The sequence below is a fragment of the Spea bombifrons genome, chromosome 1 (genome assembly GCF_027358695.1).
Source record: "Spea bombifrons isolate aSpeBom1 chromosome 1, aSpeBom1.2.pri, whole genome shotgun sequence".
Lineage (NCBI taxonomy): Eukaryota > Metazoa > Chordata > Amphibia > Anura > Pelobatidae > Spea > Spea bombifrons.
The window spans coordinates 100,804,862-100,825,930 of NC_071087.1; the positions used below are offsets into that span (position 1 = coordinate 100,804,862).

The 21,069-nt window shown below is 38.0% G+C and overlaps 1 protein-coding gene across 3 annotated transcripts in view; it reads right to left on the minus strand.

The window, feature by feature from the left end:
• The window catches only part of TRPM3 (transient receptor potential cation channel subfamily M member 3), a 108,020-nt gene that overhangs the window by 49,604 nt on the left and 37,347 nt on the right, over nucleotides 1-21,069 (minus strand). The window lies entirely within an intron of this gene.

Sequence of the window (21,069 nt, forward strand, 5' to 3'; positions counted from 1 at the left end):
ATTATAATACCACATTTTGCAGTAGAAAGTTATGGGGTATGGGGTTTTGGATATGGAGTCACAAAGCATTTTGATTTTTGCCTCCTTAATAAATATAGACCAATGCTAAGGGGGGATGTATTTTCCAATATTATTTATAGTGCCTAATTTTCTATACAGCAGTGATACTTTAAAAGTGTTTTTCTGGGTATTGATTAATACCATATAAAAAAACACTATTGTATTGGTGATTCGATACTATGTCATGTGCAATATCCATGGCAGAATTCAGTAATTATCTGAGGTAAATTATCTGGTGTATTATACTTCAGCAGACATATAGAATAAGTATAACTTTGTGTAATATTACATTTTTTGTACTTATGCTTGGATACAGATAGTTATACATGCATAATCAAGTTAACACAATGTTCTATGTAAAGTTTTCTTCCTTTAGTCCTGAATTTTTCCTCGCATATTATACATAAGTGATTTTTATACCCAAGGTGTTATGGTAACTCATCTGCTAAATGAAGAACAGAACAGTGCGATCAAATTAAAGAAGAATTGATGAAAAGCTATTGTAGAATATCTTAAACTAAAGTATCTAAAGACTTAATTAATAAGTAACAAAAACCCTTATTTACACTCATTTATGTTTACATACCATTGCTGTTTATAGACTGCCCTAGAGCGCACATAATCAGTAAAATTACTATTTCCATACCCAAAAGAGATAATTACAATGAATTAGACAGCTGTAAGGAAAACATCTCACCAGTGTACGTAATGCATGGAGGCAACTGATTTAAGTCCATCCACCTTTGCAATGCTAGGTTTTTACCTGAGCTCAAGGCAGGATCAGGCACTCAGCACCAAATGCCGTCTTCTGAAGTATGACCTGAAGTCCTTTGAATCTGGCCATGATGCTAATAGCATATTCAGGAATCATAACCGCCTACTGAACAAGCCACTCAATCCTTTACTGTTGGTAAAACAGTCAATGAACCTGAGCGCATTAGCCACTCGGAATGTACTGCTGTGGGATTAGCCTCATTAAAAGTTCCACAGATATTTCATGACACCCCCCCAAAATACACTGCATGATTTAAACATCTAATCTGATGCCAGAAGAAAAAACAAATCCTCCGAGAGCTTGGATTTAACTGGCACAAGCCCTGACAAGCTGTTTTATGTTTTTTTTGCTTCTCCATAAAGAAAGCATGTGAAAGTGTGATAAGGTGTACTGGCCTCCGAAAGCCTAGCTCTGAAAAGCAAATTCTTCAAAAGACACAGTGTACTAAACCGAGGAGGAATCCGCACACACAAGACATATTGTTAATCTCCGAAGAATGAATGCAGTGTACTGATCTGAAACTATACACCATGACACCACATTGATAAAATAGCATCATAAAGCAGCTGGAATCACAATACCCAAAGATACAGAATACAAAGAAACTGACATATTTATCATTTCTAAGAGCTCAGAATTCTCAGTGATACGTAGAAGTACAGTACAAGTCCTCATACGACTTACATCTTCATTGCCTCTTTATATTTAAACTGATGCCATTCTTTCTGTAGGATATAAACAAAGGTTTAGTCCCCACTTTGAGTCATAATTCATTTCCTGCAATCACAGAATTCTTTGGAATCTAAAAACGGCCATTATTAAAGATGAATAATAATGTTTTAAGCGTATAAGGGTATGATAATTATTTCCCGATTATATTTTATTTTATAATTTATTTTATTTTTAGCTATATGAGTGAAAGGAGAAAAAATTAACAAGGAATAAGTAAAGACTAATGAAGGGAATTATATAAATCAGGATAAAGATCTAGCGACTGCCTAAGTAAATACTTGTGTTCAGTTTTTACAGGAAAAAGTGAAGGGAAGGGGCCTGCTCAAAAAAAGAAACAGGGAAGCAAGCATGTAGTAGGGTAGACATGGCCAACTGTTGAAAAGCAAAGTCAGTGACTGGGAAATTAATGGCATACAAGCTAAAGGAAAGGATTGATAAATACATGGAAGCAAATAAGTTGGAACATCACAACCATCATATCGCAGGAATATCTTGTCAAACTAAATGTATTAATTTTTGACTGGGTAACTAATATAACAGACCAGCGTGGAGGAGAAGATATAGCCTATTGGGATGTCCTTCATAGAAAGCCTATAGATACATTTCAGTGTTTGGGTTTGGATGTTAAAAAAGTTAAATGTATAAGCCAATGATTCAGTTATAGGACACATAAGATTGTAGTTAAAGGTATATATTCAGGGGAAGGACTTGTTACTTGTGGGGATCCATTTTAATATTAATATTAGAGATATTACAAAGGGTTTGTATTTTTGCAGATGATACAACGGTCTGCAGCAGGGTAGACATTCCTGGTGGAATAAACCAGCTAGCAAGTGACTTAAGTAAAAAGAAGAATGGTTGAGGGTGTGACAGCGGAAGTTTAATGTTGATAAACGTAATATAATGCACTAGGGACATAATAATCCAATTACAGCATATAGCATTGGTGGCAGTGATTATTTCTGTATACTTAAAAATAAAAAGGCAAAGAAATAATGCATAGAAAGAGACATTAATGTCAGAAAGAGAGGTAGTTCTGTCACTTTACAGATCGCCCATTGTGTACAGTTCTGGAGACCCCATCTCCATAAGGATATTGAAACACAGGAGAGAGTCTAGAGGAGGGCTACTAAAATGGTAAATGGCCTGCAGGTTGAACATTATCAGGGAAGACTAAGTGATCTTCATATGTATAGCTTGGAGGAAAGAAGAGATAAGGGAGATAGAAAGATTTCAATACATACATAGATTTAATAATGTATAGGAGGGATGTTTATTAAGAAGACATAATCTAAAACTAGAGGTTAGAGTAGATAACTGGAACATGAAGAGAGTTAAACATCCATGGGTTAGGCGTAAAACTATGCCAACTCTAAGGATTGATTAAGGTCTGAGTCTTTATATCAGGAAAAACGTGGAGACTAGACGGGCCAAATGATTCTTATCTGGCATCAATGTCTATGTTTCTATGTTTGATAAGATTACTGTACCCAGTCCAAGCAAGGATGTTCTACATGTCTACTGAAATATAGTGAAAAAGTTGCATATTACACACGGTTATACTTATTGTACATGTCTACTGAAACAAAGTGAACACGTTTTTTTTAAAACCAAAAACATGTACTAGTTTTTTTTCCCATAGACCATCTTTCTTGAGATATATATATATATATATATATATATATATATATATATATATACTATATATATATACTATATATATATACATACATACATGCATATATACAAGGAATACAAGGACATTTCTAGCTGTGCCAACACAATTGCAAAGGGTTTTCTAATGATCAACTCGCATTTTAAACTCAATATGGATTTGGGAACAAAATGTGCTTTTCTTTCAAAAACAAGGACATTTCAAAGTGACCCCAAACAGCAGTATATATATCTTTATATATCTCTCTCTCTCTCTCTCTCTCTCTCTCTCTCTCTCTCTCTCTATATATATATATATATAAATACACTGCATAGTCTACATAAATGTGCAATGGTGCCTTTTGAATGCATGTGTTAAGTAAAGTGCTGGAATAGGCGTCTCTACAGACTCTGTAATACACCACTTGTTAGATGGGATAAGAGGCTGTGTTTCTTAAACTTTGTGGAATTTGATTACACAGAGCATTCCAGGTCCCTGCCACAGCGTGCTCCTGTAGCAAGACTTGCTGTTTATTACATACACATTGTTTCCATGTGATTTATTGCAAGATTTAATTTAATACAGATTAAGGCTTTTATTAAGCTGTAGATAATTGAAGTCTCAAGGCTTCATTAGCTGTTGTTCAAAAATCGATTCATATACTTTTTATTTTGCTGAAGCTGTAATAAGTGGTTTGTTCAAACTAGTCCTCCATAACTAGTAGGGCATTGATATTTATTAGTAAGGTTTATACCGTATTTGCTCGATTATAAGACGACCCTGATTATAAGACGACCCCCCAAAATCTGAATATTAACTTAGAAAAAAAAGAAAAAGCCTGAATATAAGACGACCCCAAAGGAAAAAAGTTTTACCAGTAAATGTTAATTCATGTAAACTATTTTTTTTAATAAAAGCTATGATTGAGAAAAATATTTTTTTTGTTTTTATTTCTTGTATTTTCCAACCTGTCCCCCAGTTACGCACATCTGCCCCCAGGCTTGCCACTCCAATATGGCACTGTGGCCCATGATATGCCTTTTAACCCTCTATATGCCACTGTGCCCCATGGTATGCCTTTTGACCCCCTATGTGCCACTCTGCCTCCAGAAATGCCTTATACCCCTATATCCCATTCTGGCATTTAGGGGGTTAAAATGCATATTATGGGGCAGAGTGGCATATAGGGAGGTTTAAGGCATTTCAGGAGGCAGAGTGGCATTAAGGAAGTTAAAAGGCATTGTATAGAGCACTCTGCCTCCAGAAATGCCTTATACCCCTATATGCCACTCTGCCATTTAGGGGGTTAAAAGGCATATTATGGGGCAGAGTGGCATATAGGGAGGTATAAGGCATTTCAGGAGGCAGAGTGCTCTATTAAATGCCCCCTTAACGCCACTCCAGAAATGCCCTATGCCCCCATTTAACACACACACACACACACCCTATACCCCCATTTAACTAACTATAACACACACACTCTCTCTCTCAATGGTGACTTCAGAAGGCTGTGTGCAGGGTCAGTAGCTATTCATTGAATACATTGAATAGCTCTACTTAATAGAAATGAAAATGAATGAAAATGTAACAAAATGAAATCAGTCAATTTGGTCAGATGTGTAATTCAAGCACAGGTGGACATTATCAAATGTGATGCACTACATGTCCACACTGACAGATTTACAGATAATAATAGCATCTAGGCTATTTAGCATGTAATAATTTGAGTGGATGTAAAGGGTGAAAGGCTTACTTTAACCACTTCAAATCCCATAATTGCCATCATGATATTTGAGCAGAAAAAAAAAGAACCAGGACTTCCTATTAACAAAGAGTAGACTGACATTTTTTTTTCTTTTTTTCCCACCCTGTGCATGTTTGAGCAGGGAGTAATTAAATGAATCTGAAGGGTATTATTGCCTAAATATTTCCCCTTGCCCCATCCCCTGCTCAGAGGGAAGGAGATTGAAAATCATAAGACTAAACCATGGGAGGCCCAGAGCTTTGTTTGACCCAACATCCCACATTCTTGCCTGCTCCCCTGTTTTTAAGTATTATATTGCGTTGGGCAGAGTTTCAGGTAAAGACATGCAAGTAATTGAACTTGTATGTCCTTACCTGAGATTCGAAGTTGCAGACATGTGACCTCAGTTTCATCTGGTCAGTTAAATTAACTGGTAAAGTGACTGACTACTCAACTTTTTAGTGAATAGCCACCTGTGTCTGTTTTCTAGCATAATGGGTGATTGAGTATGTGCAAACTGACAATGTAATACAAGTGGAGTTGACATGACGTCACACCTGCCAAATGATATCGTTGAGCCATGTATTATGTATGGAGTATGAGATGATATCACAACCCAACCCACATTATTATTATTTAGCGCCATCAAATAACGTAGCGCTGCACAATGGGTAAACAGGACATAACAAGTAGTACGTAACATAACAATTTGACTTACAGAAACAACAGGTGAGCTTACAATCTAGAGGTCGTCTCTACATTCTATCCTTACTAACCATGACAAAATGTCAGCTTTGTACCAAATTACACATTTAATTCTTGTATTATTGATTTGTAACCTATTGCACCTTTGACACATATGGCATGTAGTGTTATCCAGCTTAGTTTTAGAAATGTAAGAAATCTGAACAATGGTTTTCTCATGTTCTACAAAAGAATCTCAATTTTCTGCATAACCATGTAGATAGATGGATTCTGCATACTGTTACAGTACTTCCCTGCAGCCAGTATGAAAGCAGGAAGACAGAAGTGTTAACCATTGTGCAGTCATGGGTTGACAAATGTGAATGCCTAAATTTGTCTACTGGACCAGAAAGATGAGCGTGTTTAGCGATGTCACTTCTAATAAATTACAGTAGTAAAGAACAACCACACAGCCCATTTCCCACAGATATCTTCAAAGCCCTATAGTCTGTCATTTGAACCATTGTTTAATTACCTTTGGCACAGGCATGAACAGCCCACCACACTGCCAAACGAGAGCATATTAATTGCATATAAACTTTGAATGTGCGCCTTTGATGTATAACTTCTAAGACATTTGTCCATGGAGACAACGAAAATACTTATGAAGATCTTAAATATTCAAAATTTAGTTTAGTCTTTTTCAGTCTTAAAAAAAAAATTATCAAATCCAAAGTGAAATTGTGTTTATAATTAATATTTTCAAGGTACTGGAAAAGTTATAACCTCTGATGGATTTTCTTGTAACAGTATAGTTTATAATAATATGTGCGTGTAATATGACATGTTCTCAAGAAGTGAGCAGAAGTACGCAGCCTTTTTGTTTATTAGGGGTCTGTTGAGGATATTTGTCTTTCGATGTTTTTGTTCATATTAATAATTTGATTTTTGTATTTATCAATGTGTGCCAGGGCAGAAATTGATATTATTGGCCTAATATGATCAAAATCAAATCATAAGAAGATTACTTAGCTCAAGCTATATAATCTAGCTATATAAACGGGATCAGTGATTTGACCCAAAACATACAAAGTATTATTGCCCTAATTAAATATAATTCATTTAAAGGGACAGTTTAGTGTCCGTGACATTCCTACAATGAAGCTCTTAACTGCTGTTGAAGCTCCAGTCCTTCTGCAGCAGATGCCCTTCTCCTCAATGGTCAGACATGTCTTGCTACTGATTGGCTACTTGAAGCTGACTGGAGCTGGGTATATCATGTGCATACATATGTGTTCCGCCAAACACATCGCCTGCATAACTAATTGCTTGGGATTGGGGAAAGGAGCAAATGGATTTTGGGGAGTCTGCAGACATCCCCCATGCATTTACAAAATGAACAACAGGAACATTTCTGGAGACCACACAGTTGTTACAGTTATGCCAGTTTTTGACCTTTCAGCCTAATCTTTCAATGCAGAGTGAATTTTTTGAAGTGCTTTGCAGGGAACCCAAGCCATTCCCCTTTCAGTGTCTTTAGTCGGTTTATCTATGTTTGAAGTTAGTAGTCATAGATCTGGCAATGACTGTGTTAATGTGCCATACATAAAATATGTGAAAGTCATGAAAGGTTATAGCATCACATCAATTTAATATGTGCAAGATTATATGTTTTAGTATTAATGGTTAAGCATTTCTTGCCAGTATTGTGAATAATAAATAAACAATGACACAATGTATACGGTCTACAAAAGAATCTCCTGCAGATTCCAAAGCAATAATGATCAGCTTGATAGGAGAGCTGTGTGAGAATGAATACACTACCGGGAGATTTGTCTGTTTACCGAACCTTTCAAAGTTCTTTATAAAATGTAACCTTGCATTGTGTGGTTTGCAAATCCTGCAGAACCTAATGTACAGAAAGGTTATCCGCTACTGAGCGTTAGATGTGAGTAAAAAAAAAGGTCATTTCTAAACAAGTCTTAAGCAGGTTGTCAATGTTAAACAAATTTGCTATCAGGATATATGAGAATGTTAAACAAGATAAAAAAAAATAACCTTCCATAGGTGTTCAGGACCTTTTTAGTGCACCACTAAAAGTATTTTAAAGCAAACCTTATTTCTATCTTCTGCAGAGGTTTCCTTCTCTTTTTAGTCCACCTACACAATGATATCATTGAGCAGTGGGAGAAATAATTACCCTGCTGGGTTACAGTAAATGGTCTTATTTTATTATTTAAAGAGTGCAATAAATGCTGATGGAATAGATCGATTTGCCTGTTTTTAGGTAATGTAATAAATCAGGGGCGTCAAACATGTGGCCCGAAGGCCCACCGGACATCTAGGTGCGGCGCACATGAAATCTGCAACGGTAACTTCAACTCCAACTATTGGCAGATCTAGAGTCTAGAGGGGACTAAGTCTTGACTCTTTGTCTCCCTAATTTCCAGGTGACCCCGCAGCTTGCCAGTCAAGCACAATCATAGACGGGCTGAAGTTTCACAAGGTAAATGGGTTTGTGTGTCTATGTATGTATGTGTGTCTGTCTGGGTATGTTAGTGCATGTCTGTGTGACTGGGCGTGTTAGTGTGTGTGTCTAGGTGTGTTGAAGTATGTTAGTATGTGTGGGTATGTTAGTGTTTGAACATGTGTCTTTAGGCATGAGTATGTGTGAGTCTGGGCATGTTAGTGAAAGTGTGTGTATGCTAATGTATACTCCTCTAAGAATATGGTTCGTGAGTGAATGTCTGTGCCTTTAGAAACCTAGCCTACTTTAACGGATAATGTGCCAAGTCATGGTCTTGATACTGAGGTTGTGACACTTGAGGTCAGAACAAGCTAAAGTCAAGGGATAGCCAAGGTCAGTAGATTTCAAAAGCACAGAACAGTCCATCCAGACAGAAACATATTTAAATGGCACTGGAAGATAGCGATATGGATTGTTAAAGAAAGTACAGCCTACATGTTTAAGTATACAAATGAGACTTTGTTAAGACATTTACACCCCAACTGTAACTCCACCATAAAAAATTAAAGTAAAGCACACACAAAGACTCATAAATGTATGTAAATACAGTTTGCCCTAGTCTAGAAACAATGCTGCAAAAGCTAGTAATGGGTTTCCTGGTCAAACTGTGCCCCAATACACCCAGGGGACTGGGAAGCTGAGAAAGGAGCTTTCCCATGAATCTGCCATGGCCCCCTCCCATATGTCCTCAGTCTCAGGGGCTTACCGTGACATTTACACATCCCAAACGTGTTATCAAGTGTTTATGTTATTTGAATAAATAAAATTGTTTACTGTTGTGTCACGGTGCGGAAGGTGAAGCTGACGAGGCGAAGCTGACACCAATCCAAAGCAGACTTTAATAAAATATATTTCACGTACTATCTTGTTCATGTGTATTTTTTGAACGGGGAGAGTGCCGACATTGACGGTACCTTAGTCAAGTGGAATCCTGTCATCTTTTATGCCATGCGAGCCAAGCCTAACCAAATGACCACGCATTGTAACAGACCTCAACACTTTTATCAGACAAACCATTTGATGCAGACTATCTAGTCCTGTCCAACACAACTTCACCAACTCAAAGCAGCAATAGTAAAAAAAATACCCAGTCACAAAACAGGTATAACCCTTGCTGGTGCAATAGCTAGACTCCCTATGATGCCTGCCAATTTGCACAGATTTCATATGTTTCCTGGTTAACATATTGAAAGCAAGCTGTTTTTTCTCATAGTGAGGGGCAGAGCTAGGAGCAAATATATTGGCTTTCACCCTAAGTCTCTGGGTAAAATGCTGCTTCGCTGGTGTCCAGGCTAGAGTCTTCAATCTACAGTAAGGGAGCAGCATTTGGTTATGCCGACTACCTGCCCAGACCCTGCCATACCCCTGCCTACCCCTCAAAATTCCTTGCTCCTATAAGTGGAGAGGGGTAGCTCTGGGCAGTAAGCGAAGAGCGCATCTGATGCTTTAGCCATAGACTTGGGGATTTAAATCCAGCACTACCACCCAAGTGATATCACAGAGAATATACGCCATTACAGGCTGTTATAATACACTGCGGTCTTTATATTAATGGCTGCAATACCAAACATACTCTCTTCCTACAACTAGTTTTGCAGTTTCTTTAAACATTTTTATAGGATCAGTAACCCTTTTTAACCTTTTGTACTGCAGCAAATACCAATGCGTGTATAATCTACATAGATCCCTGCATTTTATATTAATTCTAAAAACCCACCAACAAGCTTATGAACACAGTAGAATTATTCTCTAGATTTGAGAAAATTGCCTTAATAGCTTAGAGATGAATATAAAATCTATGAATTAGCACTTGGGGGTCAGGTTTAATTGCAGAAATAGTACTAAGACTTTATGAAAGGCTGCAGTTATTGCTGGCTGTTCCACATGTAACAATTTCACAATTTAAAGTGAACAAAAAAACGTGACATGTTTTGTAAATACACTAAACAAACTGAGTGTTTGTTTATGTTATACAATATAGAATGTTAAAATAACATCATATCATATGCAGTTTAGCTGACACTTTTACATTAACATTTTGCTCCCTGTGCCAATGCATGGAGGGACCTAGGAGAATACCCTTATGCATTTGTACTCTTTCCCCACCTCAACACCTTGGCTTTCAGTGGCTATTGTTCTATACTCACCTCCAAATAGCTCCAGCTCTAATGAGACCCCCAATTGGGGGACAGTGAGGGACAATCATGCAAGCCTAGTAAGTTTTCATGTGTTAAAGAATCTCTGCTTTTGTTTTTAAAGCATGGCACTAGTAACTGACAGACCAGGGTAGGTCTTGCCATTCCCTCACGTCCTCTTTCTCATTTAGTTTTTTTTTTAAAATAATTCTATAATGAAAGGTAAGTCCAGAAGATGTCAGGGACCTCCTCCTTTGGGAACGCCTTCCGAATGTTGTTTCAAATCAAAATAGGCCTTCGAATTTCGCCAGAGCCGAGTGGTTGGGAAAAAAATTGTTGCTCGAGACAGAAAGGGACAAAAATTAAACAATGTAGGACTCCTGTACATCCTTAACAGAAGGCGACTAGGTACACTGCACTGGGTCAGACCTATTCCTTCACTGAAAATAAATACCGTATTGGCACGAATATAGGCCGCACTTTTCCCCCCACTTTAAGTCTTTAAAGTGGGGGTGCGGCCTATATTCGGGGTCTAGCGCCCGACGCCCGGGACATGCAGTCCCGGGCGCCGGGCAGGCAGCAGGGTTAGGATACAGATCCCCCGCAGCGGTGCAGGGGACCTGCATCCAACTCCCCGATACGCTCAGACAGCCTCCCCTGCCAGCACTTCCCACGGGGGGGGTGCCGGCACGGGAGGTTGTCTAAGCGCATCGTGCGGACCTCCGCACGATGCGTTTTACCTCAAATCCCCCCCCGGACTTACCGGAGCAGACTCCCGGGTGTCTTGCGGGGCCGGCGCATACGCGTATACAACTTCCGGTGCCGGCACCGGAAGTTGTATTGCGTAGATGTCCCCCGCCGGCCCCGCAAGACACCCGGGAGTCTGCTCCGGTAAGTCCGGGGGGGGGAGGGTCAGAGGAGGACAGTGGTAGCGTATCTCGGGGAGGGAGGACAGTGGTAGCGTATCTCGGGGAGGGAGGACAGTGGTAGCGTATCTCGGGGAGGGAGGACAGTGGCAGCGTATCTCGGGGAGGGAGGACAGTGGCAGCGTATCTCGGGGAGGGAGGACAGTGGCAGCGTATCTCGGGGAGGGAGGACAGTGGTAGCATATCTCGGGGAGGGAGGACAGTGGCAGCGTATCTCGGGGAGGGAGGACAGTGGCAGCGTATCTCGGGGAGGGAGGACAGTGGCAGCGTATCTCGGGGAGGGAGGACAGTGGCAGCGTATCTCGGGGAGGGGGGACAGAGTGGCAGCATGTTTTTTTGGTGCTTTTTTAAACAAAAAAACTTTTTCTTTAAAAAAGCACCAAACTGTTAGGGTGCGGCCTATATACGGGGGCGGCCTATATCCGAGCCAATACGGTATGTTGCTTCATCCATCCATCCTCACTAAATAATGTAAGCTTCCCATTGCTGCTGTGATCAGCAAACAGCTGTTAATCAAACATTGTCTTTCACAAAATGGTACAAGGTTTCATTCTGCTGTTTGATGTTGAAATTCAGTGGGTGCTCACATTGTCCATCTTCATAATTACAGGGTCTCAAACTCAGGTCACTGTCTTGCCTGCTCTGATCCTAGAATTAGGCTGTTTTCCTTTCCACCCACCTTTCACAAGCACAAATAATAATTTGTTTTTAAAAGGGTCACTGGCTCCCTCATGTGGAGAAATAATGTTTTGATCTGCGAATATATTATACTATAGATGTAATGCGAGTCCTGGTATGTGACATTTTTTTCTGTGGCAGATTAAAGTTACTCACAAGTTTTAAAACTGCTACTCCTAGAGTCTGTTTCCATTTTTTCAATGAAGTCCAGAGCAACGTTTATCTCTGGCAAAGTCGTGTTGCTGTATATATTATGCACATATCATGTAGAGCTTAGCAAAGTTACAGTGAAAACCGCCATTTTCTGTTAACTACTATCACAACTCATGCAATGTTGAACCCAGTTGTGATGTTATAAGAAGCCAAGTTAACTATACGTTCATTGAAATTAAGAAGTGGGAACAATGTTTTGCAAGTTAGCTTGGGCTACTTTGTGTCCATTTTCTGAGATGTCCATGTTTTTTTTTTTTTTTTTTTTACCAAGTTCTAAGTTTTGTCCCAAAGAGGTTCTGGCACTTTCAATTTCACTACAGAACAAAAATATTGTAAATTGCCTACCTTGACATACATAGTAATAATGCATTTCTGTTTCTTAGTGGAAAATACATTGAGTCACATTTTGTGTTTGTGACTAAACGGCTTCTTCTTGTGCCCAAGGTGGGGATAGGGAGAAGGCAAATCAGATTGAGAAGATGAGAATGGGAAAAATGGCAGTAGGGTGCTTTAAGAATCTGTGGGGTCCTCAAGACGATGCAATGACTCCCATTAGATTTAAGGAGTTCTCTGCCCACCCCTTTCAATGACCTCAGTTTATTCATCTGTTACGATTTTACAACATGACTTTTTGACAAACATATACTGTACTTTAAAGACAAAAGTGTTTCATTGATCATTATAAATTGAAAGTGAAAATAAACAGCAACTATATCTATACCTCCAAAGCTGCTTAAATTCTTTTTTTTTAAAACACTTTTTAGTGAGATACATAGCAGTGAAATTTAACAATGAAGATAAGACATACAAATAATACAACAAAAAGTTAAAAGGGATTTAGTTGACAGGTTACAATTATCAAAAACAACATTGGCATACAATTTATTTCTTCTAAATAGAATTGTTATTTCCAACAAAACAATTTTCTATTGAGGTTGTGTAATAAATGAGCCATGATATAATATAATAGCCAATGTGCATCGAAGAAATACATTCACAACGTCAGTTATGAATGCTAGTTTTTGAAAGAACATGCCTACAAAGTTCACTGATCCCAAAATGCCATTACACTTAAAAGTTTTCTTTATGTTTTTCAAATGTTTATAGATATTAAAAAAATTATAATATTCAGTCTGTATTGCTATGTTTTACTTTTACTCACTGCTACCTAAACTGTGAATAAACAATTCTTTTGAAAACGAGTTTATAATTTAAAAATTCCAATAGCAAAATTTTCCCATAATCCCCAGTATAATTAGCCAGGATCTTTGCCTATATTATATATATGAATATATATAAATATGAATTGGAAACAATATCTTTACTCTAGATATGCTCCTACAAACCAAAAATTTTGGATAATACATTTGCCTTTAGCATGTTTTACAATATACTTTATAATATTTATTGAGCGATTGCTTGTCTTTATCTTTGTCTAGTGGGAAAAGTAGTTGTTGCAAGCTACAAACAGGGGTTCCTGAGGCTAAGCAGGATACACTACAAAAAAGGAAAACAAGTAGAAAATATAATGATCTCCTGCAATTGATTTCTTTATCCTCATTATTATTTATTAAAAGATGTAAAAAAAAAAAAATAGTGCTTTGGGGGTTACTTAAACCTCTTCGAGGTTTTAAATCGAAAGGAAGAATCTGACATACCTTGAACTTTATAAAAATACTGTTTTGCAATATTCATGAACAGGGTGAGTTAGGAAACTAAGGGGAAATGGAGGCTTGCACATAATCAGATGTCATCTGCATAAGTACAATGCAGCCTAAAAAGACTTGTAATTTTATGGGTGTCAAGTATTGCTTCAACCACTGCTCTGAAGAGGCGCCCCTAAAATGTGTCACTCTCTGTATACCTGCTCTTGACCAGTCCTGGAATGAAAACTTGACATGCACATTCATATATTAGATAGCTAAGCATGGGTGCTTAAGCCCCTAAAAGCAGTAAGAACATTGATGCTCCCCATTAGTGATTTATGGACATAGGCAAAAAGGGACTGTAAGAAGGCCACTCCCAACACATTGGTGATCCTGGCTTCCTCCTAGAGCACTTGTGTCAGGAGATACATCACGAGATCAGGGCCGGCCGAAGACTTAACGCCGCCTGGGGCGAAGTTTAAAACGCCGCCCCCCACCGGCATTTTAAACTTCGCCGACGCCATAATCTACGATCCCCCCCCCCGGTACTTACCTTTAAACAGTCCTGCGGCGAGTCTCCCTGCTCTGCCACTGTGCCGGCTTGTAATGCTGAGCGCCGGAAATTGACGTCACTTCTGGCGCTCTGCATTACAAGCCGGCACCGGGACCGAACAGGGAGACTCACCGCAGAGGAGAGAGAGAGAGAGAGAGGGGCGCCGAGTGGTTTTCGCTTACCCGCTCGGCGCCCCTCTCTCTCTCCTCCGCTTCAAAAAAAAACAAAAAAAAAAGCGCTTGGGGCGGCAAAGTGCCGCCTCTTCTAAAGTGCAGCCTGGGGCAATTGCCCCAGTCTGCCCCATTATAGGGCCGGCCCTGCACGAGATTCCCTCTTGTGTTAGCATGCCAATTTACGTGTATCGTGTGACTTGTTGTGAAGGGAATACAGGCCATATGGAGGCACTGTCCCTAATATGCACTGACGGTCTGACAGACCTTGTATATGTCATGGGTGATTCTACAAGGCAGATATGGCCCTAGTACAGAGACAGCAGAAAATGGTTTGGCAGAGGTGTAAAAAAATAAAAAGGAAAGGGGGAACAGAGACATATTTTGCTAAGGACTCTAGAAACCCTAAGCCCAGCATGTGTGAAAATCGCCCCCAACTTCAGCAAGCAACATGTCCCACCTGTGCCACCTTTGCCCTAAACAGCTTGTGAGTACCTTAGCTTGTAGTTTATCAGTGTCAATTTATCCCCCCAAACAGCATGTCTGTGCCATCGTGGCCCCCAGCTTGTCAGTGCCCCCAAACAGCTTGTGTGCCATCACTACCCTCAACTTGTCTGTGCTTTCTTTGCCCCTTGTCCCTTTCCAACATACACTCTGACAAGCATGTGTAAACACAGTTAATCATACTCACAAACACACTTACACATCCATTCTAACACACACAATCCCTCTCATACCACTTACACCTCCATGCTCACACATACACTTACACATCCATGCTCACACACACAGTTACACATCCATGTTCACTTACACATCCATGCTCAAACACACACACTTATACATCCTTGGTCACACACTTATACATAGACATCCATGCTCACATACAGTTACGCTTGCATATAAGTGTCACCGCGGGGTCACGTAACACAATGTCATGTGACGTAACATGACCCTGATATATTCCTGTCTCCCCGAGTTGCTTCAATGTAGTTTAGAAAAGGGCCCTTCCGACCTGGGCTTCCCCCCCCTACACCACTGAGGACTTGTTAAAAAATAGTAAAAGTTGCCATTGCCTCTGCTAAGCCCATCCTTGATTCTTGTGATGTATCTGCTAAACTTTGTGTTTTGCATGAATTCATAGTTATTCATAGTTTTTCACAAATATGCAAATACTTTCTTGAAACAGCTTCCATTTTTTAAATCAAGACAAGAGCCATTTTGCTACAGGAAACAACTTACTATTATAATGAGAAACCTAATTGGTTCTTGATGAATCTTTTGGTAAACTGTGAGAAAACCTTGATGCAAGCACAGTTAGGATATTGCTGTCATACCAATTCAGAAGAAGGATTTCACAATCTAGTAATAGTAATATCTAGTAATAGAAATTTCCATACCACAAACACCTGTCATCTATGCACTTGTTGTACGGTAAATCACACGAGATTGCTTGATGAAAGGCAGTGATAGGTGATTTGCAAGTCGTGGACGATCAAAAGCTGTATAGCGTATTGGCAAATAGAGTGTATTTAGCTCTGTTATCAAATTTGCTTATGGTTTTATCAGCTTAAATACATTAATGTATGACGCTTTTGGATCAAATATTATTCTTGAATTGGAAAAAATTAATTACCGTATGCCTGAAAATAAATTAGTTATTTGTAATAAAATGTACGTTTTATGTTATGTTTGTGTTGTATCTTAAAAAAAGGATATTGGTGCAAGGCAAGCCTGGCAAAATGAAACAGATGGTGTCCTATGGAGGAGCAGTCATCTGTAGGTCAATTAAGGCACAAAGTTGCTGTCTTGCTGTTAATATGTTGTTTCAGGATGTGAACATGGCTTGCTTCCAATTTTGTTGCTCTAGGCGAATTCCCAAATCTTTTGTCTAATTGTGTTTTCTCCATTTCTCTAAAGACGAACCTCAGATACTCCAGACATGACAGCTATTCTAGGTCAGCTTTAATCTTAATTGTTAATTGAAATAAGTAGGATTTAGCTCTACCTCTGCATTCCCTGTGCCACACTCCAATGAAAGAGTGTGTTTATTAAATACAGCTTACCCTTTTTTGCGATAGTTGTGTGATCTGAGGCCACATCATATAATGAGAAAAATGGATGTCTAGGTTACAAATCTGCAACCACAGACACAATTTGACTCTATGAATAATTCATGATGTCAGGGTCTTTAATAAATTGTCTAAACATATAGTGCATTCATCTGTACAAATGAGGTTGGATGCCTACGTCAGTTCCAAAACATATACATGTAAAATAAGCGTTGCATTATTTGCTATGTTTCCAGGTGATTACTAGCTATTTATGCAAATCTAGGGTTTAGTGGTCCCTTTCGCAAATTAGAATTGCAATATGTCTTAATAAACTCTGTAGCACATCTGTATGCATTAACACCCAATACCCTAATACTGCCATGTGGTTTCATATTGCATTCTGGGCAGATGCAGAAAAATCACTTGTGATTAACTGAGAGCAAACCATTTTTGTATTGTGTTAAAGCATCAGATCATTTGGGAGTTCTGTATGTTGTGTAATGCATTTTAATGTATAGTGGTTTTTCTAGGAATTCAAGCTTCGTGAGAACACCATTATAAAGAAACCATATATATAACGTTCTTATCACTATCTCTCAAAAACTGTGTTATAATTTACGTAAGCTACTTATTTTTTGCAATATCTATAGCCTTTGTCTTAAATACAATTTTATATTAACTGAGTTCCTAAGGATATATGTTTAAGTAAATTCCAGATTCGTAAGCTACTTATAATACACGTATAATAAACATCCCTGTATATTTATACATATATTTTTGTTATATATATGTTGTTATGCTATGAGGACCTGCATAGAGATCACAGTGTGATCGGTGCAGGGGGATTGCGGGGAGGGGAGTGAGAAACCATCTCTCTCACTCCCCCTCCCGTCCTGTAAGAGAAAAGCAGAAAAAAAAGTTAATTCATTAAAAAAATAATATTAAAAAATCATTAAAATAATAATATAAATAATACAAAAAAAAATTATAATGTGAGCTGTGATGTCATTGTGACATCACTGGCATGTTCAGGAGGTCCCTAGGAGGACCTCTAACTATTTCTGTGTAAAAATAATATATAAAAAATAAAAAAAAATTTAATAAAAAAAAACTAAAAAAAAATATATAAAAAAAGATAATAAAAAAATTATTAAAAAACCTTACTTCCCATTGCCCTAGCATAACATCTAGCCAGTATAACTCTCCTGCCCCCGTTCACAACCCCCAAACCCGTTAAGCCATAGGCATAAAAATTATACAAAATTGTACACCTTATAGTATGCTCCCTGGTGCTGGGAAAGTATGGAAAATCTATATAAATTAGGTATTTCTGAAATCAGGACACCTGAATTGATAAACTTGGAGGGGATTTTCCATGACTTTACCTAATTTTGTGAGGATTCAGAGGGAAAATGTAATACAAATTAGTTTATTTTTCTAATCTTCGCTAGTTTTTTCTAAATTTCTCATTCTAAATTTTCAGCTAATCATCCAACTGTGGTATCAAACGAAAGCTCTATCTCTCCTTGAAAAAACAATATATAGTTTATATGGGTACACTATTCACAGGAAAAGAGAATCAGCGCTAAACCGACATACCCCGAAAATGGCAAAATTGCTCTGGGCTTTGAGGTACCAAAAACCCCTGGGATTGAAGGGGTTAAAACAGATGTCACAATGATTGATCCAGCAGTTTTGCCCTCTGCTTCGGTGTGGAAAATTAATTAATCTGCAATTGCTGACATCACTAGTGTTTTATAACAGGATTACAACAATATCACTGCTGCTCAGCCATATGGAAATGACGTTATTGAAGTATGGAAATCAATGCTCACTAATGTAGGCAAGAAATAAAGCATGACATCAAGGGCTTATATGAAACAAATTAGAAGGGTAGCCAATAATTTAAAACAGGATAAAAACCTATTTCTTATACATCATACAAGCATGAAGCCATTTTTCTGCATAGAAGTAAATATAGTGGATAAAAGTTTAACCCCTTAATGACAAAGCCCGTATATGTACGGGCTCAACATGCATTGTTTTCAATGGGTTTAGGGACCGCCCATTGTCCTTAAGGGGTTAATAAATAATACAAACATAATAAACAGGTGAATGTTAACACAGCAGTCAATGAATGAAAACCAACATAAAACAAAACTGCATTCTTAGCTGAAATAAAAGTATCATTCTTTTGATACTTGTGTGAGGCCGCGCCATATAGACGACCTAGATCTCTCCCATAAGAATCAATACAAAAGAGAAGGGATACTAGATATATAATTGATGATATGAATAACTTATGATATCAGGGTGTTTAATGGTATGTCTAAAGGTATAGTAAAAATAAAAGATAAAACCCATATTTTAACACAGCATACATGTAAAGCTCTTTTTTCTGCATCTACTAGAACTGAGACCTATGATTTTGCTTTAATCGTGTTATATGATTCACTTGAAGAAACAACTGCTCAGACTAATCCTATTTGTGAGAAAGTCAATTTGTCCAAATTCACCTGGGGATAGCAATATAGTCTAATATTGTGATGAGGTTGTAGTCAGTTCATTTAACGCACATGAGCGGTACAAAAATCCTACAAGGGTTTCTATTACTCCATTATTAAATGCAATTTCCACTGCTAGGCGCCTGCCTATTACTTACACATAAAACCCCAGTTCCCATGTATATGTATACTGTATGTATGAATATTAGTACCAGCAAAAGTATTATATAGATTAATACAGTGAAGGTATTTATGAGATAAGCACATGGCTTCCCCGAAGACAAAAGCAAGCACAATATAAGGCTCATTACATCAGGGAAAATGGATCAAAGATGGGTCAAATGGAACATCTTTTTGGAACATTGGATTATGTTTTAGTTAACGCACATTTGAAAAAAAAATTTTTTTCCTTATATCAGCCACAAAATAATTAGACACGAGTCTCTGTTTAGAAGTATTTAGAAACACTTTCAGTTAATGACAGAAACACTGGTGGGGGAGAAAAGGAACTAAATGGCAAATAGCACTTATCTGTAGCAGACTGGAACATCACTTGGAACACAGTAATAAAAAATCCTCTCATTAGCAAAATCTTCACAATCCTCTCTAATGCGCCAGTAATGCCCAACCACAAGACGCTTTGCATGCCTGATATCAGTTAGTTAAAAAGCCAGATAATCAGTTGTCATCAATGATGTACATGCAAATCCTGTCATAAGCATATTATTAATCCCACAGAGTCATAGACAAAGCAAAATAAAAGCTATTTAAAGAACCTTACCATTCCAAAAATTATTTTAGACCAAATTCTTTTTATACAAAAACTAGTGCTCGATACAGAAAATTTGATAATGCGCCCAGGGGAAAATCAAACAATAATAGATGTTCCTTCCCTCTGTTTAATGCGGATGACATTTTTATTTCTCTTGTTAATAAATATGTATGGTTTTATTCCATGTGGCATCTCCTTTTGTTTTTTTTTTTTTTAATGTATGAATAGTATGCTGCCGAATGTGAATCTGAAGAATCTGTCATACAATATATGATGTCATCAACTATACTGTATGTGGTTGGTGTGTTGGGTGGTGGTTGAGTGTAATTATGTATTGTATATTGTATGTATGCCAATGCTTGTTTCCCTCAGAGGTTTTCATTCTCTAACTTTTTTAAGGTGTACTATAGATTTGAATATTTGAATAGAGTTTACTGTATAGGCTGCAAACCTTAGGAAGTAACTCGTTTCCTATATCACTGGTTTATGATAAATCTATCTCACAGATTTCAATAAGATGACATGCTTCATCTAGAAATGGGCTTTCCTCACATTTATGTCCCAAGTGTTAACATGAATTTAAATTCCAAAAATGCCAGTAAACTATTGCCATATCTACCGTTTTACTTTTTTTTAACGTTTTACATATATTGACATATATTTACGCTTTGTATTGTGTTGTATGCTAGTCTTATGCTTATTGTTTCATATAGAACCAGCATATTCCACAGGGCTGTACAATGGATCAACAATACATGGCAAGTTGTGTATAACACAACAATATGGTTTACAGAAACAAAAACTACAATAAGCACAACATCATGCATACCTACACAGATATTTCCATATAAATACACGCATAGCCGCATATACACTGACTGTTATAAACCTCAGCTCTTCCTGTAGCTGCAGGTTGATGGCTAGGAAATCCTCAAACTGACTAAAAAAGGATCTCTTAATGCTTTACCGACAATTGATGTGCGAGACACGTCTCAGAAAACCATCCCGTTGATGACAATTGACGTGCCTGGCACGTCATCAGTTAAAACTGGTTTAGAACGTGATCAAAGAGTCAATGTGCACCATATTAATTATTGCACCGTCCGCCTGCTTTAAAAAAGTTATGAAGCAATCGACAAAGCCTGGTAGTCGAATTACTGCATTTGACCCTAGGGTGTCTAGTTTTCAAACATGTATGGTTTGATGGGGGTCAATTGAACTGACCAGCTTCAAAGATGTCTC